Genomic DNA, 22,966 nt, shown 5'->3' on the forward strand with positions numbered 1-22,966 from the left:
ATCAGCAGGAAGGTGAAACTTTATTACTTGGCTCAGTAGTGAAATGATGAAAGAGGCCTTTTGTAACATTAGTATCTGCAGATTGGATGAATTAAAAAAAAAAAAAAAAAAAAAAAGAAAAAAAAAAAAAGTAGAAGTACTTTGCAGAACCTCTTCCCCAGGATTACATATTGAGAGAAACAACTGCAAGGTATCAACAAGCAACCTGCACATCAGCAGGGCAGTTCTGCTCTTTCAAATCTATTAATAAATATAGATATCAAAATTAACAGGACAACTTCCTCCAGCAAAGATTTTGAAATGCGTACAGCAGTTCGATATGGGGGTTTTGTCAGCTTTTCCCTGGGTACACTCATCTTTTCATCTGTAGTGCCTAATAATTTTCTTGTGAATTTCCACTATTTTATCTATTGCTTCTTTCAGTTTCTGGGTTTTCTTCAGTAGTTTTGTAGTTTGTCACCCAGCTGCTTTTATTTATTAAATCTCTGTCCTTTTCTCATAAATTGCTTCCTATTTTGCTTTATTTCAGACTCCATTGTTTTATTACTTGATTTTTTCATTTTCAAAAGCAATAATCTAGCTTTTGCATTCTGTGAAATTCTTTACTCGTATACAGCCCAAGCATTCATTCTTAGCCTGTCCTCCATTGAATTCAAGGAAGTTCTATATTTCTCCACAAATTCATGATTTGAAGATGGGGGCAAGGAACTGGCTGCTTGATGTCTACTTCTAAAGGCAAGCAACCAAATGTTCCAGTATTTGTTTAACAAGAATATGTGCTGTTATAAAATCCCTGCAATGATGGAGTAGAGTGGCATCAGCAAATTGAAAACAAATGCATCTCCAAGGCACTGTACTGCTAGTAATACATATGTGTTTTGTCTGTTTTCCCTGGGTTTTTTTTTTAAACATTAGAGTGTAAGATTGAAAACAAAATTAGCAACAAATTTTAAGCTCAGTGTTTGAGTCAGACCTGTGAGAGATTTTGACATGAAAAAATTTTATTTTGGCTTGTTTGTTTGAGACTTAGAACTAATTTCTAGAGAAAATGGGCTGACATTTTGATTAAATGGGGAAAATACACAGTTTCTATGGAAAACAATATTAACTCTTTTTCCTTGTGCTTAGATCAGGTAATACTCAAATTGTGGTATCTTCAGATTTGTAGGTTTGTTTAGAAAAAACAAATTGAAGGGCTAGGAAGTGACATGGTAAATCTCACAACACAGGACAGAAAGGACACTTTCAGCTGAACTCACAATTTAAATAGTTCAAGGAATATGTTATAATAGCAAGTAATCTAGTTTGCTTATTATGTGAAATTGCCATTTTTATCTCAAAATACAGCTTTGGATTGGAAAATATCTTGACAGACTGTAAATAAACATAACAAATATCTTCAGGTAATGATGATGCTATTAAATACCCCTTTTTGATAATAAAAGCACCTCAACAGGGATAAATAACGTTGCAAAAATAGAAAAGGAGTGTCTGGCATGTCAATAACATCCCAAATGAAAAAGCAGCATTTAAGTGGTTTTAGAGTAAAGATAACCATCTTTGAGTGAAATACCAGTTTGTCAATATATTTTACAAAATAAATTGTAAAATTATATTAACAAAAAATGTAAAAAAAAAACCTTTGCTAGTGTCTTTATTAGAAATATTATTCCTGCTGTGCTGCTTCTGAGAAAAACATGCACGTCCTTGCAATTTAATTTTTCTTGACATAAAAGGATTAAAGAAAAATATGAAAATAAATCAGACTACAAAAAGTTATTGAGAAAAGTACATTGGTATGTTTCCCTAAGTCCTTCTCAAATTTAAGCCTTAACTCTTGTAATAGCTTTTGTAATTGATTGAGATATTATTAAGCAGACTGTGTTGTAAACGCCATAGGATTTTGGTCTCTTTATTTTTCAAGACAACTTTTCTCAGACCTTAGGATTATTGGACACTTTAAAGAGGAGATTAAAAACCCATCTCTCAGGAACAATTTTGATTTAGTGGATCATATCCTTTGATGGAGAAATGGCTTAGACAGCATTTTGAGGTGCCTTCCATTTCTATTTTCTAATTTTGTGATCTCTTGGAAAGTTTGGAAGTAGCCTCTCTCTTGTGTACTCCCTTGGTTTTCTTTTGGTATTGTTTGTTAAGGAATTGTATTCTCAAATCCTGTTCTCTTCTGACAGGTAGCAATTCTATTTTTAAGGTATCAATTAGTTCCTGCTGCATTTTTAAGCAACTTCTTCTTTCAGATATTTGCCTCTTTTCAAGAAATTACCTCTGAGATTACCACAGGTCTCTGTTCACTATCCTATTTCTTTCAGTTTTCAGGACAGTACATCAGGAATCAACCAAACTAGTTTCATCTCCATTTGTCTTCTATTTGCCTTATGTAGTATTTCACTTCTTTATTGTTTTGTTTGTTTTGTATTTCCCCTTTGTTATAAGAGTATTTTATCTCTTTTCTGGTATTCTAGCACAAAATTTGCACTGGAAATAATGGGACTGGTTGTTTTTCTTTCTTCTTTAGGTGGATTAGGATGACATTTCTATGAAAAAAAAAAAACACAAGAAGAAAATTTATATTTTACTCAATTTTAATACTTTTCCCAAAGCAGGGGGTGGGGAATGCATCTATTCAGGAAAACCTTTGAAACTAAGATAACATATAGTATTTCTCCTGAAGTATTCAAATGCATATCAGTAGAACTAGTAATCACTCTGTGATGCTAAAGGATTGAAAAAAAAAACCCACACAGATACAGAAAGCTGTCTCCATCACAGTAATTCTCTTGGGTTTTTTGGTTTTTCAGTATATTAGTGTCATTTAAAATATAACAGAAATAATTTACATTTTGCCACTGTGTGTTTGAGTTAATGGAAATAATCTTTCATGGAGTCCCCTGGGATTTCAGGCCTGCAGAAATGGTAAGTGTATCATAAAATGGAGTATTTTTCAGAGACTTAAAAAGAATTTTTTTCAAACCTTATTGTTCAGTGTCAGGGAAAAAGAAAACCAAAGCAACTGCAGCAAAACAATCACAAATATTGCAAATATTCCAGACAGTTTGATGGTCTGACTACCAACTCTGTTTCATTGTATGTGATTTGTAAATAAAGCCTAGGATTTTATATACTAATGTGGGCATGTTCTGAAGCTCACATTTCGGGTTTACCTATAAAGGGTCTTTTTTTCCTTTTGAATAGTTAACAAGAATGTCCTCAGTTGTTCAAAAGAATTCTCTGTTAAGGGATGTGAGATACAAAAGGTCACTGGGTGGAAGGATGGCAGGAGTGATCTCCAATCCGTTTTGTATGGTTCTGGACAGGAAGCCTATGCATAGGTTTACTATATTTCAGGCATAACTGTGGAATTCCTTGCCCAGAGAACCATCTTTTTCAAGTTAGACTGGACTGTGGAATAAGGCTTTTTCTTGTCCTGTATGTCATATGTCAGAGGGATTTTCTGATAAGTACTTTAGAGCCATGGACAGAAAATAATTTTTCTGACTGAAAACATTGCAAATTTGCTTTTACCACAGTATGAGCAGGTATTAAAAAGTATTCTAGTGTGAATGTTTAATTTCTGTTGTAGAATTGCGCTTGGTGCTTCTTAGAAAGAAATCTGCCCTAAATGGATTTTCTGAATGTAATCGGCAAATTTAAGTGGCCATCCTAAAGGAAGGCAATCATAAACCAGTTCATAGTGTGGTCACAATTCTGTCTCACAGGAGACACACAGAGTTTTAAGACCACACTAGATATAACTTTTTACTTCTATCCAGAAATACAGATCGGGTCTGTGGTTCAATTATACAAGTGCAATGCCACAGAAGGTTCCATTACCTCTTTTTTTAGGGCCTGCTCTCGCTTCCACCCATTGCGTCAGCACTCGGCTTTATTCATAGTTTTGACATAGTCACTTTCAGGATAGACTTTAATTTCCAGCACTGCTTAACTTCTCCAGTCTCAAAGCACTTCCAGAGCAGATGGTATCTGAATTTGACTTTCACAGAAGTAAGTATTCTTTGCCTTTTTTAACTTTCATCTTCTTAATCCTGAGTTGTTTTAAGCATAAATTGTTCTTCCCGAAAAATGAAAATTATAGAAAATAAGATTTTCTCCATGAATGAGGCATGTATTATAAAAGATTATCAAAAGATTTACTAGAATAATATAATGCATATAACATTGGTCTGACTAAGGATTAAGAAAGCAATTTGAAACACTTCAGGTTCTTTATCAAACTGACACCTCATGCATTAAGTGTGGGTCAGCTCTGTGAAACTGTCTTGGGACTACTTTGTATTTAAACATGTTCATGTTGATTTTGAAACACCTCTAAAACATAGGAAATTAAAATATTAATGAAATTATTGAAAACAATGATTAAGAATTGAACTGGTAGAAAAGCTTTCCTCAGTCAAAGACATGGCTTTCAGTAAGGCCTGTTAACATGGGCCAATTATTCCTAGCTATTTATAAGTGTAGAGTGGATTAGAGTGAATTAGGGAATAAATGAATGGTCTAGTACTTTTCTTTAAAGGCTATTAACTACGATATTAATGCTCTTTCCACTGCACTAACATTAACTATTCAAATTGTCAGTTCTAGTGTATATTAACCCTTGGCATGTTCATGTTTAGGGAGGCAGTCCTTAGGAAGGAGGAGACAAAAGAGATTATGATTATTACAACCTTACAGAAAGAAAAAAAAATCTAAAATGATTCTTCTTTTCAATATTGTCATATGTAAATGCTCAGTAGCATATGCAGCAGCATAAGCCTACACGTGTTGTTTATCCTATTAACAAAGTTTGGGGTTTACATCTTTCAGAGTGTTATAATATATTGAATTTTTAAACACAAATAGTGACAGCAACAGCATGCATTTTTAGATATTTAATATAGTTGAAATACAAATGTGAAACACCTACCTAAGGCCATTTAGGAATTGTATAAGTGATCATCTTCTTTGTGATCAATTTTCTTTGTGATCTTGTCTGGTAGGTACCTAGGGTTTGGAAAATGTTCAAGACAGTGTTTTTGTCTTTGAATGTACCTTGCTTTCCTAGATCTTCAAACAGTATTTACTGTTCTTCATCACAGTCTAAAATTGGATATTTTGTGAAACACAGGGTTATGCAATTACTCACCCATCCAGGACAGGATTCTGTGGGCCATTTAGACTCAGAAAATTCTGGAGCCATTGGTTCTCTGTAAAGTAAAAAGAAAAAAAAAATCATCTCTAAGCCAATAATATTAGACTAAATTAAATGAAAAGTATAGAAAGTTCTCCTGTGGAAGGTTCTGGTCTTCTGTCTGTAAGTTTATGGGAAAGATAAAACACAAAGAGGAGTTAAAGAAAAGAGGACTAAAGTAGAGAAATAAAAAAAATTTTGGCAGACCTGACAGGTTTCTGATAACATTGAACAGATTTCCTTTTGTTGGTAGGTTTTAGAGCCTCCAAGAAAAATGCACTCTTGTAGAATATGAAAGACAAAATATGAAATCCTCACAGCTGACCAGTCTAATTCTTATGTTGATACAGGGCTCCATTATGTAGCCAGATTCTGTCTAAGTCTGGTTGGCAATATCTATAGAAAAATATCTGGAACAAAATCTACAGAAAATATGATCTATTGTTGTATAATCTCAGTGGTTAACTACAGGCTCATTTCCATTTCATTTGAATGATGTAAATTCACAGGAAACTTCTTGAAAACCCCTCAGTGCAGAGAGCTGAGGTGTGGTTTTCAAAGTCTTTCTGATGCATGAGGCACAAAAATGATAGACAGGAAAAGGAATGATATATTCTGACCAGCAGTGAGGTTTAGTTATGGAGATGTATGTGTGTCACTTTCAGCATTGCAGGAGCCCTTCAAGACAGTCATGTACTGACAAGCATGAAAGCCCACTGATGTGGAAAGAGTACTTAAGGGAGAAACTGAAAAAGCAATCTTATGAGCTGGTCCCTCTCAGAAAGGTTTACTGTATTTTGTTCAGATTTTTTAAAATACAAAGCTGCTAAATATCAAGGAAAATGGAAGATCTACAAACTATCAGGTCAGCAGTGCATTAAACAGACTTATACAAGCTTAAGCAGTTTCTGCTCCCCAGGCATTGATTTACTTATGCTTTTCACATAGGCATTTTACAGCGAATCTGCTGATTGTTCTGACTAGGTATCATAGCTTCTGACCTAATTTCTCTTTCTTTCCCTTTAAAAAAATAATAAGATACTTGATAAGTCTGTTTGATACAGACTGAGCAGGAGTTGTTTTGAATTTTCTGGCAGCGTAATTTTTTCTGAATTACAGATCTCTCATATACATTTCTGCCTGGTGTCCTGTTGAGACACAGAACAAATCATTTTCCCCAAAACAGATAAATAATGGCAAATCTAATGGTAAGCCATTGAACTTGGCCACACAGCTGTCTAACTTGTTAAATGAAATAGGAAATGGCTGTCTACAGAGGTATGTTATGTGGTAAAGCTTGGAATCTCAGAGAGAGCACTGAGATGCAGCTCTGTATGGGGAGGAGGATGATGCCCAGCATATTGCAGTGTACTGTGAGAGAGAATATTGCTGCAACTCCTCCTCTAGCTCAGCAAGCTCCACTGGCACCTCCTGGATGAAGTCGGCAGAATTTATAGCATCGAACACCCAGCAGACCTCTGAAGTGCCAACATTTCTGTGGCTTGGGATGACAGAAATGCCTACAGTAAAGCTGCCCTTTTTCTATGATGCATCTCAGTGACAGTTGGACTCAGAGATTAGACCTCCAGGGTAGGACCTTGCAGACAAACTCAAAGCAATCTGAAACCTTTGCAAAAAATACCAAAAATGTCCACTCCTGCCATAGAGCACAGCTGCAGAGCTGACAGGGTGCTCAGCTGGGACTCAGTTAATGTCTCTTCCATATCTGATTGCATTTTGATGAAAGTATTTTCCATCTCAGCAGACTGCCCTAATTGCAATGTTACCAGATAGTCAGGGACATATCTCTCTTGCTCTGAATTTCTCCAGATGAAGGTATTCAATTAATTACCCTAGCTGAAAGTAATGAAATAGTCACTGGGACAAAGAGAAAGGAGAGAGAAGAAACAAAAGGTTGATTCATGTGCAGGCTCTAGTTCTTGCTCCAATGAACACTAAAGCCTCTTAATTCAAAAGCAGCATTTTCCACAGGAGAGAAATTTAGCCTGGAATACAGCTCAGCCTCATGGTTAGGCTGTTTAGTCACGTTTTAGCATAGACCTGAGCTATGCTGACTCATTTGAGATTATAACTGTACTGATTTAGGCAGCTACTGGGGGGCAGAGGAGGTGAAGGAAAGGAGCTCTTCTTGTATTTCCCTGACTGTGTATTCTTGGCTGCTTCATGTTCCCTAAAAGGCCAAATATATTTATTGTTTTCTATTGAGAACATAAACAAGGCAGCAGAACGTACATGAGCAGTCATTGCTTCAATCTTCCTGTCAAATACAGCCCCCCCCCCCCCCATGGATTTTAGAAATGCACAGTTTTAGGAGTAGTGCAAAAGTGAAGCTAACTGCAATCATTGCACCTCCAGTCTAACAGAGGTGGTTACATCTATTTATCCAGTTTCTAAAAAGGTAATTTCAGTACAATATGAAAATGTATCAGCATTACAAAGTCAAGCTGGAATGAAAGAGTCATTGATAGTGTAAATAAAATTTCAATCAGACTGCATTTAAAGCAGTGTTAAGGCAGTGACACAATGAAGTGGACGTCAACATAGTCTTCTGGTTGCTGAGGTTTTGGATAATTGCTCTTAATATTTGAATATAAACAGGTCTTTTGCAACTCAGTAATGAATGAATGATATATAGTCAGGATTCAGAAGGCAGTTAAACAATGCAAATTTACTGTGTCATGTGGCCTATATACTGTCCATATTCATCAGCCTGAAGGCTACATTGGACTGTACTTCAAGTGAATTTAAATGCAGTCTCCCACTTGCACATTCGAATGTCTCAAATCATTGCATGCTTCAGTGGAGTTGTATCAACAGTACCTATTTTTCTTTAGCTGAAATCACTCAGAGAGAGTAACCATTGTGCAAAACCACTTTCATTTACAAATAAAGTATGTGAGACAATGTAATTGCATGAGAACTTTACATGATCCAGGCTGTAGAATGTATCGTTTGTAACCTGTAAGCTAACACATGGCAGATCAAAAAAAATATAAACAGCTTTCAAATTAGACAATGCTTAATTCAGGTTTCTGCTTAAATATACAACTATTAGCTACAGTTACTATTCAGATATAATCAGAGTATCTCTGTCCTTGTAAACAAGATAGAGAAGAAAAATAAGTAAAAAAGGACAAAAAAAAAAAAAAAACCCACCAAAATAAGAAAGTTAAAATATTATCCACTAAAACACCCCACATAGAAGACAGTGTAGTCAGTAAAAAAAATTAATAGGAGGATTTTGGCTGTTAAAATTATTATACCCATGTCTATAATACCAGTCCTAGGCAGAATATTAAGAACAGTTGCTTGGACTGGAATAAAAGTTATCATTCACTTTCCAGGAACTCTGTCATAAAATCATAGAATGGTTTGGAATGGAAGGAACTTTTAAAGGTTATCTAGAACAAGTACTCTGCAATGACATGGGATATCTTCAACTACATCTGGTTTCTCAGAGCCCCATCTAAATTGACTTTTAATGTTTCCAGGGATGGGGCATCTACAGTGTCTCTGAGCAACTTCTGCCAGTGCTTCAGCACCCTCATTGTAAAACATTTTTTCATTATATCTAGTCTGAGGCTACTCTCCTTTAGTTTAAAACCCTTATCTCTTGTCCTTTTCCTGGATGCCCTGCTAAAAAATCTCTCTTCATCTTTCTTATAAGCCCCATTTAAATACTGGAAGGCTGCTATCATGTCACCCCAGAGTTTTCTCTTCTCCAGGCTGAGCAACTCCAGCTCTCACAGCCTTTTCTCATAGGAGAAGTGTCCCAGCCCTCTGACTGTTTCTGTGGCCCTACTCTGGACTCTCTCTAACGGATAAGTCCATGTCTTTCCTGCACCAGGCAGGACAGAACTAGATGCAACAATCCATGTGGAGTCTCACCAGAGCAGAGCAGAAGTGCAGAATCACTTCCCTCAACCTACTGGCTGGTGGTGTCCCTCCACATTTCAGAGATCAGGGTTCCCAGTGAGAAAATATTAACACTTATCCACCTGCTAACATTTGTGTAATTGATGAAAATAGTGTAGAGGATTTTATGTAAGGGAGGAGGGAAGAGGAGTAGGAATTGCCATTTTGGATTTTATTTTCCACATTTCTTAGCATGTGTAGAAGCAATCATTTTTATGTCAATCTGAATATTGATTCTGCATTTGTGATCATTCAGTTCTTCTTGAGAACATTCATAATCATGTCACCTAAAACGTCCAATATCTTCCCATCATGACCATCTCCTTTTCTATTGTGCAAGGATCATATTTTTCTGAACCTGAGTCTTGGTTTAGTTAATAATTGGATCCTAATTCAATGCAAATACGTGTTTTGTTTTCCTTCCTGCTTATACATCCACATTCCTGCTAAGGACATTTGTTTTACACCCAAAGATGATTCAGAAGACTATTGCCATTTAGTTGCTTTCAAATGCTTCCTTTAAATTTCTTAAATATCACAGTGACTGTTACTTTCCAGTCTCTTATGTCTACAGATTAATCACGTCTATTATGCTGTACTGGACACTCATCTTCACTTCCATCACTTGCTTCTGGAAGAATCAGCTTTCCTATATATCCTAGTATACACAAATATTTTTTTTTAATCTTCTCTAAATACATATATTTTTCTCTATTAAAAATAGCTTTATATATGTTTTAATTAATTAATTTACACTGGTAAATCTCTCTTTTCTAGTACTGCTTGAGTAATGGAAACTGATATATAAATAAGAACATTGACTTTGGCTCGCTGTTGCTTGTTACAATTGCCTCATTAGTGGTGTTTTTTTTCCATTCCCTGGTTAAATTTTTACACCCCAACAATTCAAATAGGGCATAAAACACTAATTATTTTACTTGTTACATCATTTTTATATTGTTGCATTCACGCATATCAGAATTAATACTGCATGACTCAGGGGAATGGTTCTCCACAAAGGGTGAAATAACACCATCAACCAAAACATTGCTTTTTAGCTTGTAAATGCTTATGTAAGTAGCAAATGAATTATTAAAAAATAAAGTTGATTAATGAAGGATTTTCACATGTGAAAGCTAAGTTTTTTATCCCTATTATTTGAAATAAAAGCCTAATCAAGTCTACAGAAGCATAATTGGGAGCTGCATAATAGATGCTATGCTAGCAAAGGGTCAGCTGAGTTTTCACTGAAGACAACTGCAATATTTTATTTGTTCTAACATGAATAGCCTTAGATGATAAAGACATTTCATTGCATGCTTGCATAATATGTTCCTTCATGCTGAAGGCTTGAAAAAAAAAGCTGTCTTTCTTGGAATGAGCCCGTTCACATATAAAAAAAAAAACTATTTAACTGCAGATGATACACAAAATTCTTATTCTGCTTAGTAAGTGACAGGTAAAGAAAGAGTAAGTACTAGATTAACATTTTTCCTATATTTAGTTTTCTTGTTTTTAAGTTCCCAGGAAAGTTTGTGAAGGTTATAACTTTGGAAGTAGAAGTGATTCCTTGCATGTGCTACTGTTGATGTAACATTTGTTAATTGCTAATGAAGGGTATGTCTCAGCTTCTCTTTCTAATTCATTAACATTTTCGTAAGAATTAGACAGATAAATATAATTTTAGATAGAGAGATAGATATAAAAGATATAATCAATATAATAGCTATATGATAATGGCCAAAGTGATTTTTTTTTAACACAGTTACTTTTGTCTGTATCTGATTCCTGAGAATCAGTTACACAGCTGCGAACTATTGCCTCTGGCAGCAAATCTCAGTTAATGATTAGAAAATAGTTGGCCAGTGCAAGACATTAAGTATAGCAGTGTCTGAATGACTTGTTACAGCTTAATTATGACTTCAGAAATACTGGCAGCTATTCAGCTACTTCTTAGATGTCATATTATGTTGGTGTAGCTTCTGAAATAGTGAGCAGAACAAATTTTATCCTTTAAAACATCCAACATGATGTTACAAAATATCTTATAGCCTTGCAAGCAGCGGGATATATGGGCTTCTCAGGCTAAAGCTTAAATTCAAGTTTTACGTTGTTATTGTCTCAAGGTAGAAGCAAAGATGAAAAATTCCCCACTTTTCTTTTTATAATATGCAAGATGTTACAGTCAGTTTCTGCAGGAACTTACATTCTAAATGAAAAAGCCTTCAAACATAATTTAGAAACAAAGAGGAAGGGGGTGCTGGGGTTAACATCCCTGTCACTAAAAAACTAAATGGGTATTCATCTTTATGGTTGTGAATCACTTGAAAGGTTTTTTTCCCTTTTCTTTAATATATATTTAAACAGTAGTGTATGCATGGATGAATGCATATTTATAAAACTGGCTGGCGCAACAGACCCAAAATGGCAGATGAACAATTCTCCCCTTTTTGTAGGTATTCTAAGTACTAAAGAAAGACCTTAATTAAGGTGTTGTTCACCATATCCAGTATATAATATGGTACAATAATATGGCACAAACTGTGTGTGTTTGAGCGCATGTAAAGTTCTCCCTGGCCTGGCCTCTCTCCCTTGGTAAATTCAGTGAACTGAACTCAGCAGCATAGTGGTGGTTTTGGCATGCCACTGTTGAAGGGCTCACTTGTAACACTTGGCTGAATGTCACCTATCTAGTACCTGATTTCCTGCAATGCTCCTCAGACATGATAATCACTTGTGTGTATGTGTCTGTGTGCTTAATTCAAGGTATGTGAAATAATGGAAGGGCAGTACAGCCAGTTTCAGAAAAAAAGTGTCGTGAGGTTGATGGGTGGGTCACACCACAGGCCACGCATGTAGGGAGGGCGGAGAACACAAGGCCTCCTCAGCTAGTGTTGGAGATCTCTGTCTGACAGAGAAAAAGAAAAACCTGTTGCGAGCTTGTCCCTGATTTTCTACTGTGGGACTTCCTTGGCTGGTGCTACAGCTCTAACCTGATCCCAGAAACTGCTAGTTGACACGGACCAGAAATCTCGTGCTTTGCTAACCACTGAGCAGTGAAGACGCCAGAGATCTCATGCATAAAATCATTGAGGTAACACCAGTGGTAGCTGGAGCTAATAATACTAAGAATGCTTCAAGCACTGGGAAGAAAAAAAGGGGCTACTTACTCAAATGTATTATTTAAACATAAAAAATGGAGAAAAGAAGCAATATAATCAACTTTTTTTCTTTAAATAATTACAAACTGCTACAGTGTTACTGAGTGACTCCCTGAAAGCAAGAGAGTTACAAGACATACCTCTCCTGCATTCCAGGCCATGGCTGTAAGTGCTTATTTGCACATTAAGGTAGTATTATACATATCATTATGGAAAAGAAGCATTGTATTTCCCCATTTTATCCACACATTTTTAACTGTGTTGCCATTAGGAAACGCCATAAGAATGTAACAAAGGACCCTGAAAAACGCCTAAGCACCACACCTCACCATCCTCATAAGGACATCAATCCCAGTGGCAATGCTAAGACAGCACACTGAATTTTGGTAAATAACTGGTAAGTACTTACAATTACTTGAAAGATTTCTTATCTTTGGGGCTTCTTTTCTACAGTTCAGGGGAAAAGTCAGATCTATTTCTAGTTAATATAAAAGCTTTGCTCCTGCATATCCAATAGCTCTGTAAATTCAGAAGTCTGGTATTGATTTTTTGGAGATCATTTGCTGTAAATTATTCACGTGGAACAATTGACAGTAAATGTCATGAATGGGCTCTTATAGAATGCTCAGAATACTTCTGTAATGTAAAAGCAACTGAAAAGGGATCTATTTTAACACAGAGTTTAATTCAGTTAACAGAGAATAACCTGGCTGGGTCATAGCCAACATCTATCATTTTCTCAGTCTGTAGTTATTAAGTCATTCTTATTACATCATTCAGGTAAAATATAAAAGCAACTTCTTGCTTTTTCAGTGAAAAGTAGCTCTTCCATCCTCTGGCAGCCAGAATTTGAACTGTAATAAATCAATCTTTAATGCAATTCCATTGCTACAATCTAAACTGCTTTAGAATTAAGCTTGTCTTTAAAAGCCATTCTGTGAGGAGATCTTGCAGGTATCCTTATCTTTTTGCTTTAATCCAGCAGTTTCCGAGAAGCATGACCTAAGGCACTTTTTTCTAACCAGAGCTGGGCTTGTGGGCTGACACAACTGCAAGGCTCAACAGTATGGGTGATGGCAGCCACAGTGTAGAAGACAATTGTTTTCCAACACCTTCCCTTTCATCCTTCAAAAGTCACATGGTTCTTCAGGACAATATTAATGTCAGAAGGGGGAGCATCAAGAAGGGGGGCCACTGCAAGGTGATGAACAATCAGGGGCTTTTACACCCAGCTGTGCCTCTGTTTCAATTTGAAACACTTAGGGCTGCTCATCTGGATCAGGAGGGTGAGGTTCTGGAGTTCTTGGGAGTTGGGTTTTTTCAGAGTAGGACACAGTGGTGCGTGTCCAGAGTGATGAAGGCATGAAGGATGCAGCAGTGCATGGTGGAAGAGCCTGTGCTGAGACTTGTGTGGGGAAGAGAGTGGCAGCTTAGAAAAATTACATGGCTTTGGCCATACTGCTCAGTGGTAGCATTCTCTACCTTAAGATTCCTGTGCCAGAAAACAGGAATTTTTTGATAGTCTTAGCTGACCTGCATCAGCCACTATTTTAAAAATGCAACAGAGCAAACATTTATGTGCTGGGCATATGTCATGGCCTTGTCACATTTGCTTGGATAAAGCAGCCTTTTCTACTAAACATTAACATTGAATCGTAACCATTTACTTTATATAAGTATTTTTCTTGACACACGACACACTGAGGTCACACATTGACCTTCAAAACAATGGAAGAGACATGTACCAGGCAAATGTTATTTGAAGGAATATGTGATTTCCTACCAATCACATACACACATAAGAATCCTGGTCTTCTGGAAAATCTGAATCAGGTTTGTGTCTCCAGGATGACTAAAATGTCTGTTTTCATTCTTTCTCAGTCTGTGTCAAACAGAAGCATTTCTTTCATCTAAATATCATGTTTTCCTTGTCTAGCCTAAGTTCACTCTATTTTATATCTTACTTTTCTTCTGTGTTAGGGCCAAATTCACTCAATGTTTATAAATGTTTTTCCTGAATGCAAATGTATTCTTGAATTAAGACTGAACAGTGATAAAAAATGAGTGAATAAACATTGAACACGAGTCCACCTCAGATATTTAAAAAGCATTCTTACATCTTATTTTATGTATAGTATGCTGTTCCTGATAGTGAGTGAATCCCTAGATTTGATCATAGTTTAGCAGGTTGTGTCAGAATAACCACTACTTTCTTCTAACCAAAATGCTAGATAATATGGAGACTTTTCTTGGAGGATATCCAACCTTTTTCATGTATGTATGAAGCTATGGTTTTGTTGAACAAACTCTCCATAGGAGGATTGTGTCCAGAAGAAAACCAAGTCCTCCAATACAACACGGTTTTTTCTGACAGTTCGAGGTCCTTAGCCAACTCAGGTCATAATGTTTTAGCTATGCAAAACTCCCAAAAGAGACACAGTTTATTGTGCAGAGAGTACATTTTGTGTATACTTATTGCCAGAGTAAATCAAATGATATGTCAAACAAATTCATTTTCACGGCAATCACTGGCAGGGCAAGGCCAATTTCAGGCAAGAAAAAAAAAAAAAAAAAGAATAAAAGCAACTCATCTAACTGGCAAGTATGACAAATGGAGACTAGTCAATTTTTTCTGCCAGAAGAATTTCTCTTTTAGAATGCTTATTCATACACAGTAATATGTGTCACAGAATCACTGAATTTGGAAGGGAGATTTTCTCCTTATCCTTCTGCTAAGAGAAAGGCCCAAACACAGGTTGCTCAGCACCATGTTCAGTCAGGTATTTATCAGATCTAAGGATGTGACGAGATTCCACAACCACCCTAGGGAACCCATTCCAGTGTTCAATCACCCTTGTATTTGGTAATAAGTTAGCTGAGACTCCATTATCTTCATGCAGGAAATTCTTTATTCACATAACTTATTTTATACAGTTTTCACACACCTCATGTGCAACACCTGTTGGCTGGTAGTTTTCTTACTACTTCATTTACTGGTCAGAAGGTGATTTGTGCGTACAGGCTAAGATTCCGGTTGTTTACATTTTTCCTTTATGGGTTGTAGGAGCATCTGTGGACGGCAGGGAGAAGGAACTCTGCTGACCTAAGATATTCTAGAATACGTGGTTTTATTGCAAGGGTCGTGGGTAAAAAGGGCCTTGCCTTCAGCCACCAGCCTCGGCTGAAGGGAAGTCCCAAAGAGAGAGGGAGAGAGAACAAGAGGGTAAGAGTTAAAAGAGAAGGGAGCGAGGGAACAACGTGGCAGGGGTCAGAGAGCAGGGGGAAGAGGTAAGAGAGAGAGTAGGGGGCAGAGAGGCAAAGAGCCAAGAGAGGTAAGAGCGTAGGGGGAAGAGGAGCAGAAGAGAGCGAGGTCCTTGTTAAAATACATTATATCTTCTTTTGTGATGAATATTCTAATTTACAGTGACCAACCAATACAAGACACAAAATCCTATAGAATGTACATATAGCCTATAAGAACTACATTACCATACTGTGTTATATTTTAAAATCTAAAAACTACTCTTTAGACTTTTCTGTTTTGCTACATTGATCTTTGGACGCCTTAGCCAGCAGAAAGGTATTGTTCAATCAACAGGGATTCTCCTTCAGCTAGCTAGGCTATTGTTTTCAGGTTATATAGTAACTAAGACTCGGTATCTTACAACTCAAAGTAAGCTTCCATTTCTATTTCAATTATAGGTTCCATATTTTCAGAATCTTTTGCTAAGCAATCATATTTATAAGGTTTCCCTGATTCATCTTCCCCAATAATGGGTTCTCATGAAACAGATCTTACTGTTTACACAGATGCTTTTATTTTTCAACTCAAGAATAGGTTGTTGTGTTAATGAACCTTTCATACCAAGATTGTTTTCACATGGGGAACTTGCAAATTCAACTGGGATCTATATAAAACTGGAATAAAACATTGTCCAAACTTAATAATACTGAAACTTTACAGACATGAAATTTACAAAATTAACTTAATAGAACTTAAGAGAAAGTAACAGAGCATTATATTATTGGACCTTAACTAAACAAAACTGCAAATTAGTACCTTTAAAAGTTACAGATCTGACAAGATGTAGCTTATTCTACTATCATTAACACAAAAAGAAAATGAAAAAGTGAACAATCCATAAGAGAAATAACAGCATGATGGTGTACTGGAGGGATTAAAAGTCACAACAAGCATATTAAACTTGTAAGTAATTTAGTAATGAGAAAAACCCATTGCAACTGCAAATTTCACAGAAATAGAAATTTGGTAAGGCATTTTAGAATGCAGGGTTACTGAAAAAAACACAATGACGTGTAATTTGGCAGACCGCTGAACAGCTGAGCAGCTTCGCGCGATTGTACTTTGTGTAATTTAATCTGGCAAATTTGTTAACATTCTTGTTAAAGAAATCAGAGTGTGTTGAAATCTTTGATAGGTAATAAGGCACAGCATTTACTGCTTTCTGTCTCTTCAGCGACTGTAAAACTGTAAAAAATTAGAATTCGGTCAGAAAATAAATTTAATTTAGAAAAAACCTCTACGTCAACAGGTTCTCAAGGCATACAACCCCAGCACGCAAGGCTTCATTGAACAGCGGCAGCCAGAAGCCGCTCCGCGCTGGAGCGCGGGGCCAATGCTGCCCGCAGGGAAAAGGAGCGCGGGGAGCTCGCCCGGCCCGGCCCGGCTCCACAGAGCCCTCCCGGCGCCGCGGCGCCTCCGCTCCCCCCCGACACCCGCGGTGGAAAAGCGGAGGGAAAAGCAGCACAAAAACCCCTCTAAAAACCGCATTTAGCAAAAGGGGCAAACACACCGAAAACAAATACAGAGAAGGTTCAAAAGGCACAAGGCGCTTGCGGCTCCCACCTCTCGCCCCGGCAGAGCCGCCGGCTCTGTTGAAGAGCCCGCGCAGGGACCGGGAGGGGCTGAGGGAATGGCGTTGGAGCTGGCAGCTGTGGGGAGGAGCTGTGAGCAGGAAACGTGCTCCGGCTGCTGCCGTGTGCGGAGCCCGCGCGCTCCGTGCGGAGCTGCGAACCGAGCGGGGCCCGGGGCGCTCTGGAGGATCCGAGTCGCCGGAGCGCCGCCCCGCATCGCCGCCGGGGAGACCGCGCCCCCGGAGCCATTGTGCAGGGGCGCATCTAGCGCCTGCCCTCTCCTGGCTTTCTGTGCGGCCGGCGTCTGCACGTGGCCCAGATTGAAAGCAGTTTCAGAGTGGCTATAACATTTCTAATAGTCTTTTCTAGATCTAGTCATCCTCAAAGACTTGGTCATTACTTGTTGAACTCATTTTAGGCTGATTTATTTTCATATAAAAAAGAGTCCCAGTTACATAAGCACGTTTGCCACTCATATGTTGCAAAACCGTGTATACGCATAAGAGTACGTATTTTCCTATTTCAGCCTCCACTAGATCTCATTTCTTTTTCTTTTAGGTCCCTAAAACGATCACTGCTATTTAATCTAAACTCAGCTCCTGGCTGTAACTAAGCAATGACTTATTTTTTAAGCACAAGGTTCTATTGAAAAAAAAATTATGTCCAGTGAATATGAAATTCTCCTGATTTTCACTGCATTGAACCAGTTTCTTGATTTAAATCTTTCCTGAAAATCTTAGTGTGCTCTGCAACTCTTGTTTAATTCTATGTATGGTGCATTGTGATGACACGTAGGGTTGATGGTATAAAAATAACCAATTGTGTTCTATTTTTTGACTGAAATTCTTTCCATAATTTAGCTTGCAGCACTGAGATGCAAACATAGGTAAATTTGTGGGTGTTTTTTCTTTTGGTCTGTTCAAGGCAGAACCACAAAGATATTTAAATATAGCTTTAGTTTTATTTTATGTTTGAAAATCAAAATTGGTTTTTTCAAACGACAAAAAAAAAAAAGGGGGGGGGGAACTTTTCACATTTTTACTGCGTTTGATGCAGATGTTCCTTGACTATTGTGTTGAAAATGTATTAATAGGATATAAATAGGATCAGTATTTTGCATAATGTGCTGAACAAATATATTGCAGAATATTATCAATATCCTAGGAAGATGATCCTCATGAAACTTTATCTACATAAGGAAGGAGTAATGGAGAACCTAAACTTTCTGGGGATTTTACCCCATCACTGTCACAATAACCATTCGATTCAAATACTGTCCTTTTAAAATTTAAGAACTGTCTTGGCTAATGCAATTTGAATATAAATTTGGTTGCAGGGCAAGATATTTTAGTCCCTTCAGCAGATATATGAACAAATAGACGTTTTAGACCAAATTCTGGCACATGAATCTAGAGATTACATTTGAATTGAGCTCTCTCTGCGTATCTTCCACACTGACCATGACAATAAATTGCACCTCAAAACATCACCCTAACTGTTGTCAAATTCTTATCAGCCTATAAAACACCTATCAACTTTATAATCAGGTCACATCTTCCAAAGTAACCATTTTGCAGAATTATAATTTTCCTTGATCAGTACTATTTTCTCCCAATTCATCTGATAATTTAATTTTTTAAAATGCATAAAATTAAATTTTCATTTTACAAAAGATATTACCTTGAGCCTGGCAGATTGTGACCAATTCACACTCTCAGTATTGCAAAATTACTGAAGTAGCAGTTTGCATCAATGAAGATAATGATGTTGTCACGTCTAGTTATGCATGTAACTGCTGCAAGACACAGTCTTCTATGCATGATAACCAAATTTCGAGGAGATACACCTTTCGCTCCCAATGAACAAATAACACATAGAAAAATTTCCTCAATGTAATCTTTCATCTTCCAGATAAGATTCAAATGAGATTTTTGTGTCCATGGTTACCAAGTCATTGTTCAGAAATTCATTTTGAGCATTATGAATAATGTTAGTTTTTAACCTTACCTTTCAACACTTAAATTTCGTCTCTCAGATTTCAGTCACAAAACACATGTGGTTACTAGTAAGGCATGAAACCCAGCACTTAGTCTGATCTCACATCTAGGAAATGATTTGCTTGATGTAGAACTTCACAGCCAGGACTGTGGTCGTGCTCATGTGACAACTAGCAGCTGACAGTGAAAATCAGTATCAATTTCAGTTTAATGCAATTTATTTATATCTGTTATATTCCCCAGAAGAGGACATTTCATAGATTTAGTCCACTATTATTATGTAGGCATGTAACAAACTTCAACAGCGCTCAAAATACAGAGGAAATTTTACTGACAGTATAGCATTTTTCCATTTTTGTTTTTAAATGAAAAGCATTGCAATTTTGAGTCTACCTTTATGTGATTTATTATTAACGGAAACCTATTTATTATTTCTGGCACCATCTACTTTTTTTTTTTTTAAGCTAGGAATAAAGGCAGTATGTCAGTACACGGACAGGCACAATATATATATGTTTATATAATAAATAAAATCAATCCCTCTTCCCACAATCTCACCTTATTTTTTTCTCTCTTACAAAACTTGCACAGTGCTAACAACAAAAAGAAGAAAAACAAGATGTCATTTTTAAAACTGGAGATGATTTTAATTTTCCACACCAAATATTATAGTAGAAAGGAAGTACTTGTTCAGACCCTTACAGCTCATCCTATTTGCCGACATTTCACACAGCCCTCCATGCTAACAGCCGTGGAGGGTCAACTCCTTGCTGAAAGCTGCACACAGTTTCTCTGGTTTATTTTCATGCAAAGACTATTACAGAAACTTGAAAGTGGCTGAGCAGAAGTCTTTATAGAATAGTAAGTTGTTCAGCAAATATGAAACGAAATATAAGTTTTTGATTAAATACTGTTTCTTTTTTTGCAAACAACCCAGCTGTGTAATAAACCATCAGGTGGTATTTTATATAACCCTTGTTAATAATATAACCATTGCTTTAATAGAACCATTCTGTTACATTTATAGCTATTAAAATCAGTTTTGGGAGAAGAAGAGATGCTCAATGTTGTCTTCAATGCTTTTGCTATGTCAAATGTTCATACACTTGTGCACCACCATGTCCCCCTTATAGTGGTTACTCATTCCAACTATTATATTTCCTTATTATTGTTAACTGTAATACTGGCATAACTACTGAAATATTTCCCCATATAAGTTAGTTAAATATAGGAAGGGATTAAAAAGTAGCATTCATTTTTCATTGCAACACCCATCTAATTATTATTAATATGATTTTAATGTACAATGTCCTTTATTGCAGAATCATTTTTAATATGAGCTGTAATTATTTAAGTATTATTTAAAAATACTGTGTGATAGTAACTCACATATTACAAACATCCTTTTTTGGTACAAAAAAAATAGTCGTTTAAGTAAATATTTCATAATGCTGTTTAACACAACATTTAACATTGGTCAGAATGAATACTTAAAGATGCTCTCAGATTCATTATGATGTGGAACATAAATTCAAGATACTAGATTATGTGTAATGTAATGTGATTAAATCTGTTTCTTCTTCTTTTTATTTCAGTTGTTCTTGCCTCACTTTCTTGTTGATATTTTAGGGGAATTTCCGTACTGCAAAATTATGCAAAAGTATCTCAAATCCAACTTTCCAGTTCAAGATACATACAGATATTTATTCAAATGGCCCCTGGTTATAACTGTTCTGACTGAGGAGCGGGGAGAACATGTATAATTAATTTGCTTAGAAATGTCATAAAACTCAATGATGTATAATGAAATAGCACAGCAATAAATACATAAATATCACTTTATTCCATCATAAACTCTGATATGACAGAAATAATGATGAATAATAATTTTGGATGAATAATATTCTTTATAATAGAAAATTTTTTTATCAGGTCGACTTTATGGTACCCAATATGGCATGTTTCTTTAAGGCATATATATGGATGGATTCATATTCATCAACATTTGAAATCTGAAAGATCCACTGATAATGATCCTAAATGACTTTATGATTATATTTTACTCTGGTGTAAACTTAAATGCATTATTGGTAAATAGATATATACACATTAGGAGAAAACTTCCACTAATTTATTTTAAATTGTGTTCTTATTCAACACCACACAAATAAAAGCAATGCAAGGCCTCAAAACTTTGCCCATACTTAAATATATGTATTTTTTGTTAAATACTTTCCATTTAAAATACTGAATCATTTAATATTGCCAAAAGAGTATGACTCTTTCTCATAAAATATAATAAAAGCTAGCAAGAGAAAAGAGCTTTAGACCAGGGAAATGAATAGTTTTTAAAAATTTATGAACAACTTTTTTTTTTATTTCATGTTAATATTTCCTCCTAAATATTTTTGTGCACATTTTGATCATACTAAAAATTATCATCAGTTATTAGAGAGTTTATCATCAGTTATATTACATAGAATTTTACCCATATGTTCTTCTGCATGGAGTCTTCTATATATTCTTGCTGTCTTTGAGATGAGTAGAGGAACTGACCTTTTGAGATATTTGTCATTTTTTTCCCATGAATTTGTGTGAAACAAATAAAAAACTCTCTATGCCTTGTTACACTTTCTGCCTGGACTTTCAGAATTGAAGTATACATTAGCTGAAGAAAAAATTACAATGAGGGATACTCTTAACAGCCTTTTCTCAAATCCTGATGCAGTACTCATGTACAACATGACAATTACAGTGAAAAAGTGTCTGCTACATTTGCTATGCATAGGGAAGTGCAGAACTGTCACTGCAGATGCATACTAAAATGCATAATAAAAAGATACCCATGAGACTGTTATAAAATTATAAATTGGTATAATTTATCAGAGTTCATCTGCAATATGGAACTGCCAACAGATGCAGAATTGAAACTGCTAGCATTAGCACAATATCTGTATTTTCTTTCCTGACCCTCTCACACCTTCCAACATCAAATAAATGCATTAAATCTAAAGCTCTCAATCTGTGTATTGGAAAGTTCATTTTTTGAATCCTTAATTAAAATTCAGCTTTACTTCAGAAAAGCTGAAGATATGATTATCCTGAAATGTCATAGAAATTGTTCCCACTTAAGAATAGTGAGAAATGATATGTAGTTATCAGTTATAACAGCAGCATGATTTTATAAATATTTGGAAGCCTGAAGTTATACTGACAATAGCTAACCACCAAGAATGCACTAGAGAAAGTGAAGAAAGTGGTGAGATTCACATGATGAATTTTTCAGTACAGAATCAGATAACCGGAAATGCTTATTTCTTGGTTAAAAGGAATAAAATAATACTTGAATAAAGCATTATTTTAAAATTAAAACTCACTACAAGCATTATAATGCACCTTTATTAAGATTGCCAACCGTGTAAAATTTTCCTATTCTATACACATTTTCTTTAGCGGAAAGAAATTTGCAGTTCATCGAACACTCATCTTTTGACTTTGAAGACTTTATATGACATACCTTTTTTCCACTCATTGAATTAAAAAAAATGAATTATTTTATTGTCACTTAACCCATGTTATCTTCAACCACTAAGTCTCAGTTAATTCTTAAAAAAACTTAATCTGATAAATAGTCATCTCTTACTGGTTCGGTAATGTGTGTAATAAATTTTTTTAAATCCTGCCACAACTTTTATTATTTGTCTAGAATAAAAAAAAAAAATAATCTGGTCCAGACAAATTCTGCAATTAGTATATTTTCATTTCATTTTTTTGTGGATTCTTTCATCTCT

General features: G+C 35.9%; 1 long non-coding RNA gene across 2 annotated transcripts in view; it reads left to right on the forward strand.

The window, feature by feature from the left end:
* The window catches only part of LOC136290638 (uncharacterized), a 41,297-nt gene extending 24,037 nt beyond the window's left edge, over positions 1–17,260 (forward strand). For both annotated transcript variants that reach the window (XR_010721268.1, XR_010721269.1), the window contains 2 exons: positions 12,575–12,700; positions 16,857–17,260. This is a non-coding gene — a long non-coding RNA (uncharacterized lncRNA). The remainder of the gene's footprint in view (positions 1–12,574; positions 12,701–16,856) is intronic.
* Positions 17,261–22,966: the final 5,706 nt, after the last annotated feature.

Source organism: Chamaea fasciata, unplaced genomic scaffold, assembly GCF_029207755.1.
Source record: "Chamaea fasciata isolate MVZ Bird 193981 ecotype frontalis unplaced genomic scaffold, bChaFas1.0.hap1 SCAF_6, whole genome shotgun sequence".
Lineage (NCBI taxonomy): Eukaryota > Metazoa > Chordata > Aves > Passeriformes > Sylviidae > Chamaea > Chamaea fasciata.